The sequence below is a fragment of the Carassius gibelio genome, chromosome B23 (genome assembly GCF_023724105.1).
Source record: "Carassius gibelio isolate Cgi1373 ecotype wild population from Czech Republic chromosome B23, carGib1.2-hapl.c, whole genome shotgun sequence".
Lineage (NCBI taxonomy): Eukaryota > Metazoa > Chordata > Actinopteri > Cypriniformes > Cyprinidae > Carassius > Carassius gibelio.
In genome coordinates, this window is record NC_068418.1 from 13,528,975 (window position 1) to 13,537,119 (window position 8,145).

The following is an 8,145-nucleotide window of genomic DNA, read 5'->3' on the forward strand; positions in this document are numbered from 1 at the left end:
ATATAAAGCTTTTATTTATACATTTCCTTTGAGATTGCATCTGAGTGTTTCCATCTTTAGTCATCAATTAGATATTATTGTGCATCATGAATCCTGTAGGAATGTTGAGTTTAAGTACATCTGTCATCAGTGAATTAGGAAACCAAAAGTTAAGAGGTTTAGATACTTGTCCAAAACACATGCCTGTGGAAGTGCTGTGCAAAGATTTTTGGCAGTCGTCGTGTTATGATTGGTATTAATAACAGCCATTCTTTTGAGGTTGATTTATTTATTCGATTCATCCAACCGTACAAGTATTTTTTCATTTTGTTTTTATGAATGATGCCCAGAAAGGGAAATTACTCAAAGTATGGCTGAACTAGCGAGTTTTGACAGGCAGCAACACTTGTTTTTGACCTGCAAGAGTTCAAATAATCTTAAGCAGGAGAAACAAAAAGGTCCGTTGAGCAAAAAATCCATCAAAGGAGAGAATGTCTTTAAAGGAACTAATGTCACCCTGTGGTTATTATATCAATGTAAGAGTGCTCTCTTGATGAGAGAGCAATTGAGTGGAAAAAAGACAGCTTGCCATTGCCAGCGAGAGGGCGGTGAAATGGAAAGTGATGGAATGTCAAAAGAAGTGAAAAGGAAGGAAAAATGATGCCAAAATGAAGAACAAAGACCTTAGCTGGGTTATATCGATTACGTTTTTCTGTTGATCACACATACATTCCCTCACATTATTTGAATTATTGGCAAATATATATATATATCTTTGTTCACAGCAGGAGGGAGAGAGGGGCACGGGTGGGCCGTTATGATCGTTTTGCTAGTAATATGCAACGGAGTACTGAAGTACCTCTGGAGTAAAATGAGAAAAACAGCTTCAGCATCTCAGCTCCAGCAACGCAGAGAAAAACAGCTTGCGAATCAAATAGGAAAGGGCCAAAAGTAATTTTGCTGTCTGTAACTGTGCTTTCAAAAACAAGACATATTCCAACTGAAGAGGGCTCTCCAAAACAGCCCGTCTCTCAGGTTTGGAGTGCTGAGGATGGCAGTTTCATCTCTTTTCCCAGAGGAAACAGAGGATTGTTCTGTTTTCCTCCTTTCTTCTATCTGTACCCTGGACATACAATTCAAACAGTCCCGGGGGGAGAGGGGGGTGGGGGGCTATCTGGAATGTTTTGCGAAAATGACCAACTAGGTTACTCACCGTATTTAATTATTTATTTATTTTTTTTCTAAATTTAGCTAAAGAACCATGGAAAATACACTTTTAAAACATTATTTATGGTAGACAAAAAACTCATTGTGAAAATTAGATGTGAAGTAAAACCGTAGTACAGTATGATCTATTAAACTGTTGATTATCCCTTAAAACACCACTTTCATCCATATTTAACCTAGCTAATTAAAAATACATAAGTAGCCTACTTATAGGCTAAGTAAACATAAATAGTATTTGGGTAGGCTACCTTAAATTTGAGCAATAACCACGTTCCCCTGAGCCCAATAAAGACCATCTAAATAATAAATGTTTAAAAAAAGTTAGAATAATAATCTAAATCTAAAAAGCATATTATTCTCATTTACATACAGACTGCATTTCATTCCCCACCTTCTCCAATCAAGTCTCCTTATAAAATTAAAATGCAGATTTTAAATTTTTTTTGCCTTTCAGCAATTTCAGTTTTAATAAAAACACTACTATTTACTTCAAAATCTTTGTTCCTCTCCTGTCTTTTTAACTATGAGTTGTTGTAGACATAAGGATATATGATTATAATGAAGGCTGGTCTTGTTCCCACTTACGGTCCAAAAGCGAACCAGCATTTGTGATTTCATACCTTTCCTTACCCCCTCACATTTACATCGACGCAGCTACTTAATGTTTTCAAAAACTGAAGACGTCTTGACCTAAATGTTGCCAAAATGCAGGGCAGTTGAAAGCCCAGTGGACCCAGCGATCACGCTGTCTAGCTGCTCACGTAACCGCTCTGATTATTGCTTTTTCTTAACTTTTTCTTTCAAGTATACATACACTCCATCTCTTCCTCCTTTTTCCCTCCCTCCACATGTACATCTCTGTCTGTCCATCTCGCTGCTGAGTGCAGGTTCTCGTAGGCTGTAGTAATTAGTGTAGACACGCGCTGCCCTCCTTGAGACCTGCAGTCATCCCGGATCAGCATCAGCAGCCGTGCGCAAGAGATCCAGCCCTGATGGAAACAACAGCAGGAGGTGCTCAATTCCCCAGCAGGAACTTACAAGGGCCACTGCGTGTTTCCATGGTAACATTAGGGGCGTGTGTGAGCGTTCCAGTCTCAGCGTCAGGCCTGTTTCACACCACACACGTAAGCAGCAGCATGCTTTCACATTACCTGCGGCTCTATAGAATAAAGTCATTTCTGGATTACTGCTTAACTCGAATCAGCCCCAGTGTGTGTATTCTTGTATTTGTTTTTTTGTTTTGTTTTTTAGACAATGGATGAGTAGTGCAGTCCATTTATTTTTATGTTGCTTCATAAAACCCTAGCATGTATTGTCTGTTTTTAATTTTTTTTCAGTGCTATATATGGCAAAAAAAAAATAGGTTTGGCATTGAAACACTATTTGTTACACAGTCCCTTCAAACCAAGTCATTAAAGCAGCTATTTAATTTCAACTGTTTCTTTTAATGGAAATACAGCTCCAGTATACCTGAAAGTGAAAATACTAAAACATTTAAATCAGGAATAAAAAGTATTGACTACTTTAGCTAACTAGGATTCACTAGGATTCACTAGGATTCCTAATAAGTGTGAATAAGTGTGAATATTAGCATGAACTTGTTCATTTTGCATGCGGTGTGAAACAGGCCTTACGGTGAGATCTGCTATGTAAGAACACTGTATCGGCTGTGTGCTTTCATTCTAGCATCTTATGTTGTCCTGTTCCTCAGTGCCAAACAGCTGCTGTTTTTCCAACCAACCCCCCACCCCCAACCCCTCCTTCCACGGCTTCCTCTCTTTCCCACTCTCTCTAAGAATGTCTGCCACCATCTGTCCGTTTTTCCACACCGTTCCTCTGTCCCCTTCATCAGCCTCACCAGGTGCACTGCTCTTATAATCCAACGGCTGGAAACAGATTCGGACTTCACTGAACCTGTGGAGGACTGACCTGTGACTCGATCACTCGTGCTCTCATTCACAGATGACCACATCCTCCTTCTGTTTCACATTCATTCATGGAAACGGTTCATGTTTTAATGCAGAGTTTAATCGTTTTCCAAGATCCAGCCTATTATTTCAAAGCAAGGAACTGTGAATGTGCGTGTGAGTGTTTCGTGTAATGAAAGATGTTTCAGATCATTAGTTGGGTCAGATATCAGGGGCTGTAGTTTCACACTGGCAGCTGTGCGCTGACACCTGTCGAACCACATCTCTACAGGGAGAGTGAGAAACAATGAAAGGCAGACAGAATATATAAGAAGTGGCCATTAAAACATAGGGAGAAAGTAGAGAGCTGAGCGAAAAATAGGTGCATGACACCCCTGGAATGTGTGATCATCTCTAAACATATATTTGGCAGACATATCACGGTTACGTCACTGTGAATGCTGTGCTCACCGTGTGCATGTACTGTATGTGGGCAATGCATGTGTTTAGAGTTACCAGGGTGTCTTAGGTAAACAGAGTTTTTGACCTCAGCAGGTCAATCGAACTTTTTTTTTTTTTTTTTTATAAGTGCACCATTATACAATAGTTTGTTCTGGTCCTCAGATTTAACAGGCTGAGCTGCATTCCGAGAGCACTGATATAACTGTCTAACAACAGCACTGGGATTGTTCACTGTTTGTGTAACTATGCTTGTCTGTGTTGGTGTGCTCCAGACAGACTGTCTGTCCGTGGTGGGGATTTTTTAGTGACTCTTTCTGCAGGTTACATTGTCGCACCAATAGGTTGCAGCACATGACTGTCTTAATAAGTTATTCAATAATTTACTCAGTAGATTTGTTCAAAAACACTGATTCATTCAGGAACCAAATAAGTGGCTGCCTAACAGAGCCATTCATTCAATCATTTAATAAGCTGATTCATACAAAAGCATTTGTTCAAGAATGAAATAAATGACTGCCTCTGTAATGCTCTGTCTTACAGAGCATTAATGCATTCAGGAATAAAACAAATTTATATAATAATTTACTCAACTGATTCGTTCAAAACACTGATCCAGTCAGGAGCTAAACAAGTGACTGCCTTTCTGAGCCATTCACTCAATCATTTCCTCAAACGATTTGCTCAGAAACACTGATAAGTGTGTATTTGTGATGATCGGAGACCCAGGGAAAAACAGGAGACGAAAGAATCGCAGTGTGGTTTATTAAGGACAATCCAAATCGTAAATCAAACAAGCCGGGGTCAAAACCAGAAATCAATCCTAACAAACAAACAAAGGAACAGGAACTCGGAAAACTGGGTCACGGAAGGAAAGGACTCCATCCAGACAACAGGAAAAGACTGGTTAATATAGGGAGGCTAATGATTAATAAGTGAAGGCACCTGGTGCAATTAACAGGAGTGCAATTACTGTGAAGAAGGGACAAGGCTAGTGGGAATTGTAGTGCCTATGGTGAGGTGCCTAAAGGGAAGTGAGCCCACTAGTGGACACCCAGGGAAACACAGACCAGACAGCGTGACAGTATTGCTCAGAGACGCAACAGTTAATTCTGCTGTGATTTCATTAGGAACTATTTTTGTTGAGGGAAATAGACAAAGTAACTGGCAATGTCTCTAAAATGTAAGTTCCTAAATATTAACTTCTCGTCTATTGTTGTATTAAAGAACACACACACACTTGCACTCAAGTCTTACATTGTTTGCTTCCTCGTTCATTTCCCCACTGATAAACAGGAAAGTACTAATTTGCACCCTCGGAGTATTACAATATCCGCTCCGTTCATCTCCCCCCTCACCGTATGACATTTCCTCACATTGATTCCTGCTCTATCCATATTTGTCTACTCTCATCTGTAGTCTGTTCTCTCTTTTATTCTTCCATTCTGCGCATTCCCTGGGTGTCACGCAAAGGCATCATCTTCCTCTTTCAGACCAGCTCTCGACCTCAAAGGACCTGCTTTACCTCGTGCAGCCTCTCCATTCATGTGCATGCAGACAGGATATCGACAGCTCCAGTCGCCTGTCTGATTCTGTATTTGGCACCGCAGCTTAAACAAAACCAGACGGAGAGTAATAAACAAGGTTTTCATTATTTGCTGAAAACTAATAGCTGATTTAATGTCTCCATGGTAAAAGAAGCAGCAATGATCAATATAGTTCACTCGGTTTTTTGAAGCTTCAGGGAATGGTTTGGTTCAAAGGAATTAAATGTTATTGAATTACACATGGAACAAACAAATCCATCCGTTCACACCTCTCATCTCCACCTCCTGCTCTTTTTTTCTGTCTTTCATCCCTTTTTGTTTTACCACATCAAGCTATGTGGAATGGAGATTGCATATAAATATAATTGGATGTGGCTTCTTTGGCTTGTATTGTGCTTAAGCATTCTTTGTTGGAAAATATTGAAATAACTGTGAGACATTAAAGTTCTGGCAAAAGTAATATCCATTTCTAAATTGTATTCATACAGCAAGGATGTTCCATGCTTGAATTTGATTGGTTGACGAACATTCTAAGCTGTGCAATTGCTCCTCTGGAAACACGCTGCTAAAATAGTTCCTGGCAGGGCTTGACTGCATTACAGTTCAATATCACTTTGCCAAACGAACTTACAGCAAAAGAACGTACACTACCAAAAACTTGGGATGGTAAGATTCACCAATTTGCATCGGTGAATCGGCATAAATGATGGAATGCATCAATTGAAAAAGTGTGCATCGGGATAAACGTTGGCATTTGTATCATGGTGCATCGTTTCTTACATACACTGAACAAAATTATAAATACAGCACTTTTGTTTTTGCCCCATTTTTTTATAAGCTTAACTCAAAGATCTAAAACTTCTTCTATATTCACAAATGGCCTATTTGGACCCCCGAACCCCCCAATACAGTTAAACTGCACATTTTAGAGTTGTCTTTTGTTATTCCTCTCTTACACACTGCCAAGTTCCTCTGTCACCTTAAACAGCGTCACCAGGTGCACTGCTTTTATAATCCTACGGCTGGTAAAAGATTTGGACCTAAGTAAAACAGATAGCCATGATATATGTCTCTTAATAAAAATATTTTTTAATTTCCTCTGAGTCTCTTTTGCATAGACACTTCACCCCAGGTGCTCTCTACTGACCTCCCTCCACATATATCCTTCGATGTCCCACTTCACAACAGCAGTTGCCCTGACAACATAATTACAGACTATCAAGATGAATGCAGAGTGGAGTCCTTCATAAAGCTTTTACTATCTGCTAGAGAAATACATCATGGCCTTGCTCCTCTACTCACAAAATGATGTCAGCCCCGGATAGAGGCTATCAAGAGCAAATACAAAAAGCTGCAGTTCAGACGGACAGCAAATATGATGCAACAGACCGAGACAAAGCAAAGGAAATTGGAGACAGAAACACCGAACTGCCTTAATGAGGCACTTTTAATGCTCGTGATGACCCAGTAGCAAATAACTCGATAAAAACAAAACTCCTCATGGAGAGAGTCATTTGGTTAAGTCCAGCGAGATATGCAAGGAACTGAATGATTAGCATGGGCCCTCACCCACACGTATGCTAATGATGCTAACTGAATGCCAATTAATTAGCCCTATCAGCTGAAATTAAGTCCACACTGCCAATCCAGAAAGCGAAAGGGTCTTTATCACACCCTCTCCAAAAACGTCTTATCTAAACCTGAAGGTGTGCACTATGCTTATAAATGTTGGTTCTGCTCCTCCTCAGCGTTTTTTAATTCAGTGGCGTTCGTGAGAAAAGCGGTGTGGAAACCTGAGATGCATCAGAATGGATTCTCCTGGGTTCTCCTCCTTTACTGCCTTCTCCATTCATCATGATCACCTCTGTCTCTCTCCTCTCCTTCTCTTTTTGCCATGCTACCCTTTATGTTTTCCACAGTTCATGCACCTGCAGTGTGAGCCATCTGCTACTTTTAGCCTTCCACTCATTTTCATTAAGTCCTTGTGGACTACTGTATTCCCCTCATCATTACATCTTCACTACACTGAATTGAACAGCTTAAACCGGTTACAGTATTTTCTAGGCTTTTAACCACACATTTAGCTGTAATGTGCAAATTGAAAATTGTGTCATTAATCACTCACCCTCATGTTGTTCTAAACCAGTAAGACCTTTGTTCATCTTCAGAACACAAATTAAGATATTTTTATAATATTTTTATAATATATTTTTATGAGAGCTTTCTTACCCTGCAACTGAACTGACGTTTTCAAGGCCGAGAAAGGTAATGAGGACATTGTTACAATTTTCTGTAATTTTATGATGCAACTAGAATACTTTTTTTTGTGCACAAAGAAACAAGCAGGTAGAAACTGTTGTTAAGTAGTTATTTTTGTTTTCTTTGGAGACAAAATGTATTCTCATGGCTTCACAAAATTACAGTTGAACCGCTGATCTCACATGGACTATTTTAATGTCCTTACTACCTTTCTGGGCCTTGAACGATGTAGTCGTGTTGCTGTCTATGGGAGAGTCAGAAAGCTCTCAGATTTCATCCCAAAAAAAATCTTAATTTGTGTTCTGAAGATGATTCGAAGGCCTTTGGTTTGGAACGACACGAGAATGAGTAATTAATGACAGAATTAAAAAATTTTTGGTGAACTGTCCCTTGCTAATGCAACATGACAACATATGCCAGAACCCATACTGTACTCTTCTGCTGTAATGAAACACCTGTCATATACATCCACTGTCATGCACACACTCTGTTTGATTAATTTCCTTGTTGGTTCAGGTTGGTTAGTGCTGGTCTAGCTGTTGTCAAGTTCAGAACTTAAAACCTGCATGCATTTTTTTCTGCATGAGACACTAAGATGACATATTTTTATTTTCCATATAATGAATGATGTAAAGTGTTGTTCAGAGCCCAGTGTTCTTCAAAATATCTCTTTTTGTGTTCCACAGAAGAAGAAAGTCATACAGGTTTGGAACGACATGAGGGTGAAAATGATGACAGAAAACTCTCTCCTTAAAAAGCCTGATGGG